The sequence below is a fragment of the Delphinapterus leucas genome, chromosome 11 (assembly GCF_059928025.1).
Source record: "Delphinapterus leucas isolate spDelLeu-1000000601 "Yukka" chromosome 11, BTC_Dleu_Yukka2, whole genome shotgun sequence".
Lineage (NCBI taxonomy): Eukaryota > Metazoa > Chordata > Mammalia > Artiodactyla > Monodontidae > Delphinapterus > Delphinapterus leucas.
Genome location: NC_143139.1, coordinates 34,543,634 through 34,556,025, shown reverse-complemented (window position 1 = coordinate 34,556,025; position 12,392 = coordinate 34,543,634). Strand labels below are relative to the sequence as shown.

At 36.5% G+C, this 12,392-nt stretch overlaps 1 protein-coding gene across 2 annotated transcripts in view; it reads right to left on the bottom strand.

The window, feature by feature from the left end:
- TMEM117 (transmembrane protein 117) overlaps positions 1-12,392 on the bottom strand; it is a 532,025-nt gene that overhangs the window by 498,038 nt on the left and 21,595 nt on the right. The window lies entirely within an intron of this gene.

Here is a 12,392-nt window from a genome sequence, read left to right as displayed (position 1 = left end):
CACCAGGGAAGCCCAAAAACTTTGCATATTTTTTAACTCACAAGTTCCGATTCTAGGAAAGAAATAATTGAGCAAAGGAGCATAGATTTTTTTCAAAATGCATGTACATGAATATTATTTGAAACTTTATGAAAGAGGAAAATGGGAAATACCCCAAAATTTAAGGAAACTATTGCATTATGTTGGACACACCCAATGGAACACTAAGCATACACTAAAATTGAGTGTATACTATGCATTAAAATTTTTGAAAATATATATTTCTTGACAAGGATAGATGTTTATAAAAATACTGCTCAATAAGAAAGAAAATAATTGAATTTCACTTTTGTAAAATAATTTCAAAGAGAGGGATACTGAGGAAAAAGATATGCCAAAAATAGTTATTTCTCTAGGGTAAGATTAAGTATAATTTTTCACTTCATATTTTTGTTTGTCTAACATCTATTCAAAAAATAGTTATTGTGTATCTATATATCAGGCATTATGCTAAGCACAGTGTTGATAAAAGCAGTAACTTAATGAAAATTACTGTGTGTCTGTGAAAGCAGAAAGAGAACAGACGCACTCAGAGAGGGTAAAGAGAGAGTCTTTAGGAGGTGGAGAGGGCAGGTCAAAGGTTCAAAAAAACACTTGAAATTGTACAATTTAATCTATTACCATGGCCAGTGAGGGTTACTGAGCAAGTAAGCAGTAGAATATTAACACTCAGATCTTAAGATTCCAACATTCTCACTGATAGAATATAACCAGAAATAATGTGTGCTACTTCCAAGCAGAGGTAGTTAGAAGCAAGTATGCCTTGTCCATCCTCTTGTCCTCCGTCTGGCAGCTGGATATTAATGAGAGGGGTGCCCTTGAAAACCACATCTTGAAGACCAGCCTAAGCTCCTGAATGACCCTAGAGATGACAGAACACCACCGAAGGAAACTGAGTGGAGAGCCCACACCTGGCTGAGGCCAGCCATGGCAAAGAAGAGGTGAACACCTAGGGTAGGAGCCAACAGATGAACCAGTCAAGACCCAGAGAGCCCAATCAGCCAGGGATTACCACCACACCTGAAGAATCTAAGAGAAACCAAATCAGGAGTTTTATCAGCTGCCAATCTTTACCGTAAATGCCAGTAAGACAAACAAGAGGCAGAATGAAAGGGACAAAGCCATGGAGACAGGATGAGCCATTGGACACCATGCAGATCATGAAAGGCACACTCTTCTACCATACCTCAAGATGACATTTTGGAGAGGAAATCTGAAATAATGAGTAATTTACCCAAGGGGAGTAAGTCAATCAAAACTACCCCAGCAAGGTATTGGTGTTTGAACAGACTAAAATTTTAAGCTGTTCAAATTATTCCACATGAGTACATTTACCAAATGGAACTAAAGGCAGAGGCTCCAGCTACACAGTGGATTGGGCCTGTGGACCCATATCATTCTGAAAAAGTAATACATAATAGGAAAGAGAAAAGGGCGAGATATAAAGACAAGGCAAAATGGCCTCACATTTTTTCCCTTGCTTGTTGGTCGCCAAACTCAGTAACGGTGTGATAATTTGTCACTCTTCCTTTCAACAATAAATAAAGCAGCCCAACATGTTTTTGTTCTAGGTTCTGTCCCAAATCAGATTTTTTGAATTTTAAGCAGATAGAGGCTCAATCCAGCCAAAGTCATAGTCAGGGAAAAAAGGAAATAAAGAGATTGAGAAATGAATTTATGAAAGAAACTCCATTAGACATGATCTTGCATGACTTTTAGAATGGAAATGAGAAACATAGAAGCCAAATTGAATTGCTTGAGCTACTGAAGCATAAAGCAGTAACGTATCTCAGAAGCTCAGATGTGGAAGGGAGGTCCAAGAGGGAGGGGATATAGGTATGCATATAGCTGATTCACTTCACTGTACAGCAGAAACTAACACAACATTGTAAAGAAATTTTAATCCAATTAAAAAAAAAAAAAAAACTCAGTCACATCTGGTCCAGGGGTCTGAGCACCCAGGACTATGGATAGTAGGAGACATGCAGCTACTGGGCCTCCTGTAAAACTCAGCTTAGGCTTAGCCCTTTCTGCTTATCCTTTTGACCTACCAGACTCTGGCTCTGTTTATACACACCTCATTACCACACCACACACACACACATATATACACACACATACATATACCCCCCCCACACACACACATACACACATCGTTCCCCATCGTTCTTTTCAACCCTTTGTCCTGGGTTTTAGCAAATCTTAATGATACAAAGAAACTATTTGTATTTCACTTTTTAAAAATGCATCATTTATAAAATACTTTGGGGTAACTTGTATCTATTAAATGATTGAGGCTAACTTGTATTTCACAGAGGAGAATTAATACAGTCTGTCTTAACCAGTTCAGTTCCCTTGGGGATCTCCTATTACCTGAGAAACTAGGAGAGAAAACTTATTAAATATCAAATGTTATTTACTAGAGAGAAAACGTAATTCCCACCTGCACCCCCAGAGGGTTTTAGGCTACCCTGGCTTTACTCCATCCCACAAGATCCAATTTGGTATCACCATTACCCTTCCAGAAATTAGAGGTTTGGGTGTGTATTTAGATGGTGATGAAGCCGGTACATTAGATAGTAGCTCAAATTAACTCAACTGATATGTACGGCGTGTTATATGAGTGCCAAGTACTAACAAAGGACTTTAACTGAAGAACAAGTCAAATTAAAAAGAACACTAAGAATGCAGGATCAACTATCCAAGAAACTGTTTAGATTAAAACAAAAAGAGGGAATAGAAATTGGGGAAAACAGACAGACTAGATGACGCTATCTTCCAGGATTTAATACTGCTTATACATCTTTTTGAAGCTCTCACCCCGAAAAGAAGAGACAAATTGAAGTTCCATAATACCTTCCTATTTATTGTGATAGAAAAGCAGAATTTTCTCTTCTTTTCACTATTTTCATTCCCTCCTATAAAGTTATAAAGTAAGAAAGTTTAGTTCTACTAGTCCAAAGAAAAAAAACACCAACAATTACAAAGTGGGAGAAATTAGGATAGGAAAGGAAGAGTAAAATAAAGAAATGAAAAGAAGGAAGTCAAAATAGATTAGAGGACAGTGAGTGAAGATATATATGGATTTTTCAGTTCAGATTAATAGTAAGCTATTACAAAATAACAATTATAACTCGGGGGTTGTAACGATAAATAAGTAAAAGATGATTGAAAGAATAAAAAGAAATAAAAAAGGAAACAAGTATATGCAGATAACTTTAAGCTAGAGTAAAAAGAATGCAAGAAACAAAACAGCAAAAACTCAAGTACTGATGTTTGGAAAAGGCAAGAGACAAACTCTCAGAATGAAACAGGAAATGACAACAAAAGGTAAGAAATAAAAGCTAACAAAAAAAGATACATTAAAAATTGGTAGAAACAGTAAAGAAAGAAAAAAACTTTAAAATATTAAAATGAAAGTGAGCAGCTTATTTCTTTTTTAATGAGATAAAATTAACAAAAATGTTTTCCTGCTTCAGCATAAGTCGCAGATTTTGATTAATATCCATGACAAGCAAAAACAATAGCAAATTCAATCTTTTTATTACAGTTGATACAAAAAATAACTGATAAATTAGAGCTTCATCAGAGCTGTGAACATGTGAATGTGCTGGATGAACTTGATTCGTTTATATCATACATTAGAGTTAAAAGGTTTCAGATATATGTAAATATACTCTCATATACTAAAGGTTTTGATTAAAGTAGATTCTTAAACAGATAATTAACTTTGTAAATAATTCCTGTGCTGCACAGCACTTGTTAAATGAGCCATCTTATACTGTACTAAACTTTTTTAAAAGAAAGGTCAGATTTTCATTCCTTTTCAAACTGAGGGATAACACTCTAAGAATTTAAATCTATAAAGCATTATCATTCCATAAAAATGGATAAAATGGAAGCAGTTTTCTATCATAAACTGTTGGTGCTATTTTAACTATCACCACATTTAATGACTCTTTCTCTATTTGCAACATCTTTCTGTCTTTCTTAAAGCACTCATTTCTACTGAGCACCCACTTCTTAAAATTTTGTTTCCCATGGCATCTTTGAAGAATTCCCTTCTGGTCTTCCTCCATCCTCTTTGACTACTGCCCCTACATTTCAGACTCTGACTTTATAATATTCTATTTCAATATATTTTCCATTACGGTAAAATACCTCATTTGTATCATCATTTTTCTTTCTCTCTTTGCCAGAAAAGAATCACAAGAAGAAAAGTAGGCTATAATCTATGGATATTATAGAAATTGCATAATGCTTGTAAGGGTATTAAGAATTCAAAGATGGCTAAATTTTACTTCATGACATTATTTCTTTGCACCGTGGAGCAAGTCATATACTACTTGACGGTAGAATGGGGAGGCACATTATTATCTTAAATGCCATTATTTAAAGATGGAAAGATTCAAAATTACCTTTGCAACTGGGGGATTGTCAACAAATCACGCTCAACCTCTTCAAGTAGGTCATATAATGATTTGTAATTTTTCATTCTTGAGTAAGCTAGTTCTCTGGTAACACTTAAACACACACACGGACTTCCCTGGTGGTCCAGTGATAAAGAATCCTCCTTCCAATGCAGGGGACATGGGTTCGATCCCTGGTTGTAGATCCCTGGAACTAAGATCCCACATGCCACAGGGCAACTAAGCCCATGTGCCACAACTACTGAGCCCACGGGCCTCAACTAGAGAGCCCATGTGCTGTGAACTACAGAGCCCACATGCTCTGGAGCTTGGGCACCACAACTAGAGAGAGAAAACCCACACGCCACAGCTAGAGAGAAGCCCACGTACCTCAACAAAAAGATCCCGCATGCCACAACAAAGATCCTGCATGCCACAACGAAGACCCAACACAGCCAAAATAAATAAATAAATGAACAAATGAATGAATAAATAAATATAAATATTAAAGAAAGTCAGGATCATTGTTAAAAAAAAAAACTTTTAAAACACACACACGGGGCTTCCCTGGTGGCGCAGTGGTTGAGAATCCACCTGCCGATGCAGGGGGACACGGGTTCGTGCCCCGGTCCGGGAAGATCCCACATGCCGCAGAGCAGCTGGGCCCGTGAGCCATGGCCACTGAGCCTGCGCGTCCCGAGCCTGTGCTCCGCAATGGGAGAGGCCACAACAGTGAGAGGCCCACGTACCGCAAAAAAAACACAAAAAACAAAAACACACACACAAGGTAGATAATCAGAAATTCTCAACTAAAAGTTAGCAAATTAAATGCCTAAAATAAAGTATCTTGCAAAAAAAAATTTTCCTGCTTCTTAATACCTGCTGTGTCACTGCATTCTACATTGGCCAAATAGATACAATGCCTTAGTCATAGGTTTTCTACGACAATTTTTTCATTTATTTTTAGAATAGTATCTGTGCTCATAATCATGGTCTGTGCCTGTACTGTTTCCAAGCCAATCCTTGATTACTACAGGATATAAGTCAAAAATGGAAAATGATGAGCCTGCAGTTTGTATACGTAGCAGGTGGTTCTGAAGATAGGGGACTTTGAAAAGCCTTACTCACAACTCACCCCATGAAACAGCAGAGACTACTGCATTCATTTACATCAATAGCCTTTGAGCAATTACCATTTATGATTTAGCACAATTACATATTTAATAATTAACAAATATGTTGTCTAAGGAATGAAGTAATTAAGATAGGACCCAGAAAGCTTATCAACTGCTAGCATGCTTTTTTTCTATCAGAACAATATCTGGATGAACTGTTGAAGACCCAGTAAGGCCTCATACTGTGTTCCAAACACAGGAAAAAAAGATCTCTCATAAATGCTTAGAAAAATACCTCCAATTAATCTTTTATGAAACATTAACTTCTTGTTGGCATTCATCAATTACAAAATAAAATCAATAAGGCAATCCACTCTCAAGTGCTGCAAAATTGCTCTGTAATAGCAATTGTATTAAATGCTAGTCATTGTTGTGCAGCCAAACTAGACATTTTATTCAGAGTTAATTTCTAGTCATAAAAGCACGATACCAGTGAGGATGAAGCTGCAAAGAGGAGGTTGCTTCTTTGCATCATCTAACATAATAGACACCTGCCTTCATTCATTCATCTATTCATGCAATTCATAAAATGCTTATTAAACCCCTACAATATGCAATATGAAAAGGGTTTATACAAAGACAAATCAGGGGGCAATATTTGGAATAAACTGTAATGAAGAGATAAGATTTGACATGTAGAGATGCAAGGGAACAGACGGCATGAATTTGAAAGGCAGAAAATGATGAGGCAAGAACAGGGAACAGAAAGCAACACAACTAGGCCTCATATTCCGGATTTTAACAATTGCATTCTACTCTGCATGCAGAAAGAAAATGAGAATACAACACCAATTGATTGATCACAACTTCAGAGTACACATTTGAAAGCATGTTCCAGTTTGCCCACAAATTTCTGACATCTGTGGGCAGAAAACAGCCAGAAGCATTCAGTTCTGTTAAGTATATAGCATATATTGTAGGAGGTAATCATTCCTGAAATCTTTCTTCATCTCTCCATGTCCTTACCACCGTAAACATCCGACAAATACGTTATCATTTCTAAAGTGCTTAGAACAATGCCAGGCACATAACTATTATACAAGCATTAAATAAATTAAACGAATGAATACTTGATTCTCTCTTTTGCTTAGAGGATAACACCTATAAGTCCTCAAGGCCACAAGAAATGGGAGTCATTTAAGCCAGGAAATTTCTTTGTGGATAGATTTTTGATAATGAATTCAATTTATTATATACATATAAAGCTATCCAGATTATTTCTTCTTATGTCGGTTTTGTTAAACTATGTCTATCAAGAAATTTATTTCTCTTGTGGGGTTTGAGGGAATTTATTGGCATAAATAAATTGGCATTCCCTACACTTTTGATCTGTTTAGAATCTGCAGTGACACCCCCTCTTTAATTCTTGGTATTGGTAATTTGTTTTCTATCTTTGCTTCTTGGTCAATCTTAGTATAGTTTCTAGTCTTATTAATTTTTTCAAAATAATCAACCTTTGGCTTTGTGAATTTTCTCCATTGTTTGTCCTTTTTCTCTTTCCTTTCTGCTCTTACCTTCATTATTTTTTCTCCTTTCTACTTACTTTTGGTTCAATTTGCTTTTCTTCTTCTAACCTCTGAAGATGGAAACTTAGAGCAATGATTTAAAACCTTTCTTCTTTTCTAATACAAGCATTTAAATATAAATTTACCTCTAAGCATTGCTTTTGTTACATCCCATAAATTTTGACGTTATATCTTCATCATCATTCAGTTAGAAATATTTGCTAATTTCTCTTGTAAATTCTTCCTTGACCATAGGTATTTAGAATTGTGTTTTTAAATTTCCAGATATTTGGGGATTTCCTCTCTGTGTGTATATGTGTTCTGTGTTGTGTGTATTTGTTTTTTATTTCTAATTTAATTCCTCTGTGATCAGAAAACATACTCTGTATGAGTATCTTCTGAAATTCATTTAGACTTGTATGTTCCATAGTAAGTAAATTAAATAAATATATAAATCCTTGATTATCCCTTTTGCTTAGAGAAGAATAAACCTTGGGGAATATTCCATTCCACTTGAAAAGAATGTGTATTATGATGTTTTCTGTTTGATATTAGTTTTAAAATAACCTATATTTTTATTAATTTTTCTGTCTAATTTAATTCTATCAATTACTAAAAGGAAAACAGTAAAATTATACAACAATGTTTATGGATTTGATTTTCCTCTCTTTAATTCTATCAGTTTTACTTTCAGATGTTTTGAACCTCTGTAATCAGGTACATATATATTTATGACTGCTATATATTCTGGATGAATTGAGCCATTCATCATTTTGATATGTCTACCTTGGTTACTTTGTCTGACATTAACATATTCACACCAGTTGTCTTATACTGTTTATGTGATATATTCATTTTCCATCCTGTCAACTTCAATTGCTCTGTCTTCGTAAAGTTTATGTCTTACAAACAGTAAGCATATGCTTGGATCAAGCTTTTTAAATTCAGTCTGACAATCTCTGCCTCTTAATTGTAATGTTTAGGTTTTTTGCATACAATCTAATTATAGATATGTTTGGGTTTAGGTCTACCACTCTGCTGTTTGATTTATCCTTATCCCATCTGTATACTGCTACTCTGCTACTTCTTTCCTGTCTTCTTTTGGCATAATCAAATATTTTTTTAGCTAATTTTAATTTCCTTCCTATTAGATTTCTGATCTATCCTCTTTGTATTATTTTTCAGTGATTGTTCTAAAGATTGCAACATGACTCCTTAACTTATCACAGTTTAAGATTAACATTGTGCCACTTCATAAAAATGAGAATTTTGCCACAGTATAATTCCATTTACCTCCATCCTTTGTGTTATTATTGTCATATATTTTATATCATCATATTTTATAAAGCTCCACAATACAATATTATAAATTTTCCTTTATACATCCAGTTGTCTTTTAAAGAAATTAAGAAAAGGAAAAAATAGTCTTCTAACTTATCCCCATATTTATGATTTCTATTTGCAACAAGAAGTTAGCCATCATTCATACCATTATTCCCTTATATAAAATGTGACTTTATTCTCTAGCTGCTTTCAACATTATCATTTTATCTTTGATTTTCAGCAGTTTGATTATGAAATTGTTAGTGGTCTTCTTCGTATTATCCTACTTGCCTAAGAACAATGTATAAACACTACTTTAAAGTCTTTGTCTGCTAATTGACTTCTGTGTAAGCTAGGTGTCTGTTTCTATTAACTACTTTTTCTTTGGACTATGGGTCAAATTGTCCAGGGGTTTTTTTTTGTTTTCTTTTTGCAAATATAATCAATTTTTATTTTATGCTGGACATTATGAATGATACATTGTAGAGACTCTGCATTCTGTTATCTTCCTCTAAAGAGTGTTGATTTCTTGTTCTATCATGCACTTAAATTATTGGCTAATCACCTGGAACTTGTGTAGGCTTGATTTTATACTTGGTTAGGTTGGATCTGTGCTGGTTTCCTCCTCAGGCCTGGGGCAAATCCCATAGCCCTAGGATATAGCTTTTACTTCTCAGGGACAGCCCTTCTGGAGGCTCAATGGAAAGCCCAAGGTGTTTACCAATCCTTCTAACTTAGTTTGAGTCAAACTCCAAACTGTCTCTCCTGTGGTAGACAGCCAGTAAAATCTCTGTTCAGCTCCTTCAACCTTCTAGCTAGTGCTTTTGTTGGGATTCTTGAAGATTCCACCAAGAATGTACAGCCCAGGGCCAGTCAAGAATTCAAGCAGAGTTTATACATAAAATTTGGAGCACTCTACTCTGTGGATATGACTTTTCCAGGATTTCCCTCATTACTTTCCAACTGCTCCACCAGCCCTGAACTGCATATTCTGAGTCCTTAAATCAAAAGAGCTGTGGCTTTCTACTGGAGTTCTAGCTGTTACCATGCTTAATGGGCTGGGAAGTACCTTCAGGGTTAAAGCTATATGGATCTCACAAGTATGGCACCCTTTTAACAAGATTGAATCCCCTCCTGTTTCTGCCTTATTTTGGTCATTCTCCAATGCCTTAAAATAGTAGTACTGGGGGAGGAGGAAGGATAAAAAGTTAGAATTTCTATCTGCAGGAAGGTTAGTCTGATATAAGCTACTTCATATTACTAGAACTGGAATCCCAAACATACCCAACATGTATTGAATAATGAATATAGATAGGCATTTCAAACTCAATGTGTCCAAAACAGAAACTTGATTTTTCATACCTAAATTTTTATTTCCCCAATCTCTCTATTGAATAGCAACACAATCCACCCAGTTGCTCAAACACACACACACACACACACACACACACACACACACACACGATCCATCCTTAAATCTTATGTGTATCACCCACACCCAATCCATCATCAAATCCTATAGGATCAACCTCCAAAATGCATCCTAATTCCATCCACTTCTCCCCATCTCCATACTACCATCCTGAATCAAACCGTCACACTCTTTGATAAGGACCAATACAGCAATCTCCTAACTACCAGTTAGAAGTTAGTCTCCCTGTTTTCACTATTTCCCCCATACAGCCATTGTTTTCAGAGCAACCCAAATAATTACTATAAAAATCAGATCATGTCATTTCTCTGCTCAAAGCCCTATGATAGCTTAGTCTTAAAATGGGACAACATTTCTTGACCATGACCTGCCAACTCCTACAACATTAGCTCTTACCTACTTCTTCTTCCTCCTCCCTCTCTAGTCTCCATGAACATCCTTGATGTTTCTCAATCATACCAAAAAGGTTTTCTTTTTGATTTTTGATTTGCTCTTCCTTCAATTTTCAGTGCACTTCTTCCAGATTTTCCCACAGCTAGCTCCCTCTCATCATTCAAGTCTTAGTTCCAATCTAACCTCCTTACCCTATTTAGAGGAGCCTGTATACCGTACTCCAGGCACTTTCGGCCACAGTTCCCTGTCTTGTTTTCTTTATAGAATATACCATTATTTGAAGTTATCTCTTTTTAAAATTGTGTTTATTTTTAACTTACTATATCAGTCAGAATAAGCCAGGTTATGCCACGACAACAAACAACTCCAAAATCTCAATGACTTTAAAGCACAAAAGTTTATTCCTTTCTCCTACTACATGTCCATTAAGGGTCAGCTAAGAGCTCTACTCCACACTGCCTTCACTCTGGGTCTCAGGTCAATAGAGCAACAACCATCTGGAGCATTGATGGTTGCTGAGGAAACGAGGAAACAAGACCGGAGGGTCTTGCATGTGCAATCAAATGCTCTAGCTCAGAAGTGCTACACACCACTCCTGCTCACAACTAACCAATCAGAATTAATTACAAGACCACAAAGTACAATCCCACCATGTTCCAGAGATGTGTGAGACAGAAATATTTGATGAACTGCATGAATGACCACTATTGTTTATATATCCCCACCAGAGCATACAACATATGAGAAAAAGAATCCTGAGTGTCTTCTTGTTTTTATTATTATTCACTGCTGTATCCCCAGTGCCTGGAATTGGGTCTCCCATAAAACAGGCACTCTAGAAATACCTCTTGAATGAATCTCTTTCATTAATCCTTCTTGTATATCTAGGGCTAGAAAATCTAGACTTGCTCAAAGTATTTTGTCTGAAAATCTTCCTCCACCCACTGTTGATAGTTTTCTGAGAAAGAGTAAGAATACTCTTCTTTCATTTTCAATTTGATCTGCCATCTAAAATTCAGCTGTTAAATAAATTCTCTGTCCTGGTTTAAACAAGGATTGTCAAGTGATTGTGTTTCCAAAATTTAATAAAGGGGACAGTCTAGCAATCTATTTAGGCTCTAAATAGAAGCAGGAAAGCAACCTAGAAATAAATGAATAGGGTCATTTTTCCTGGGGCTAAACTAACAGACTCATGGCTGGGGTTATAATGGGGGAAAAACCTAGGAAGGGCTGTGAACCTCCATCTCTACAACACCCCACCCCCTTATATGGACAGAACATCTATTCATCCCTAGAGAAAGAAAAGATGCTTAAAACTCTATGGGGGAAATGTGAGAGTCAGGACAGACAATTGGGGCTGCCGCCAGGAACGTCTTCCCCACCTCCACTGCTGAAAATACCACTACAGAGTGAATACTGCTAGCGGCAGGGATGGGAACAGGCACAGAGTAGAGTGCCTTTAAAATTCGTTAAAATCACTTAAAAACTCACCCACCATTAAAAAAGCAGCTTTCTTCCCTTCTATATCCCACTAGAGGGAGGGAGGTGAGGTGAGAACCCCCATAAAAGAGCCATAATGGGGAGTTCAGAAGAGTAAAGAAATTGCCAGAATAAAAATCACTGATTGTGCACTATTCCAGAGTAAACCAAGAAGCAGGGCTCAAGGGCTTCACTAAAACGCCAATTTTAAATACAGTATATCTATCTTAGAAACTACATTCTTAAAGTCACGCTGATGTGTTTGTTCATTGGTGTTCCCCTTTTTGCACTTAAGGGAAAAGGACTGTTTACAATGAGATGGCTGTGATCTTGCCAGCACAACCCCACTTCCATTTTCTTTTCTGCTCACTCTGCTCAGCCACTGGCCCTCTTTGCTGTTCATCAAACACTCAAAATACACGAGTGCCTTGGGGCTTGCCCTGCTCTCTTCTGTAGTTTCCCCCGCGCAAAAAAGCTACTTGGATTGCTCCTTCATCTCCTTCAGGCCTTTGCTCAAATGTCATTTTTTCAGAGAGGGAATTCCAGCAACTTCCCAGACCCCTCCCTAGAGTTTTCCTGCTTTATTGTCATGACAGAATGTATTGCCCTCTGACATAACATGTGATGACTTATTTGT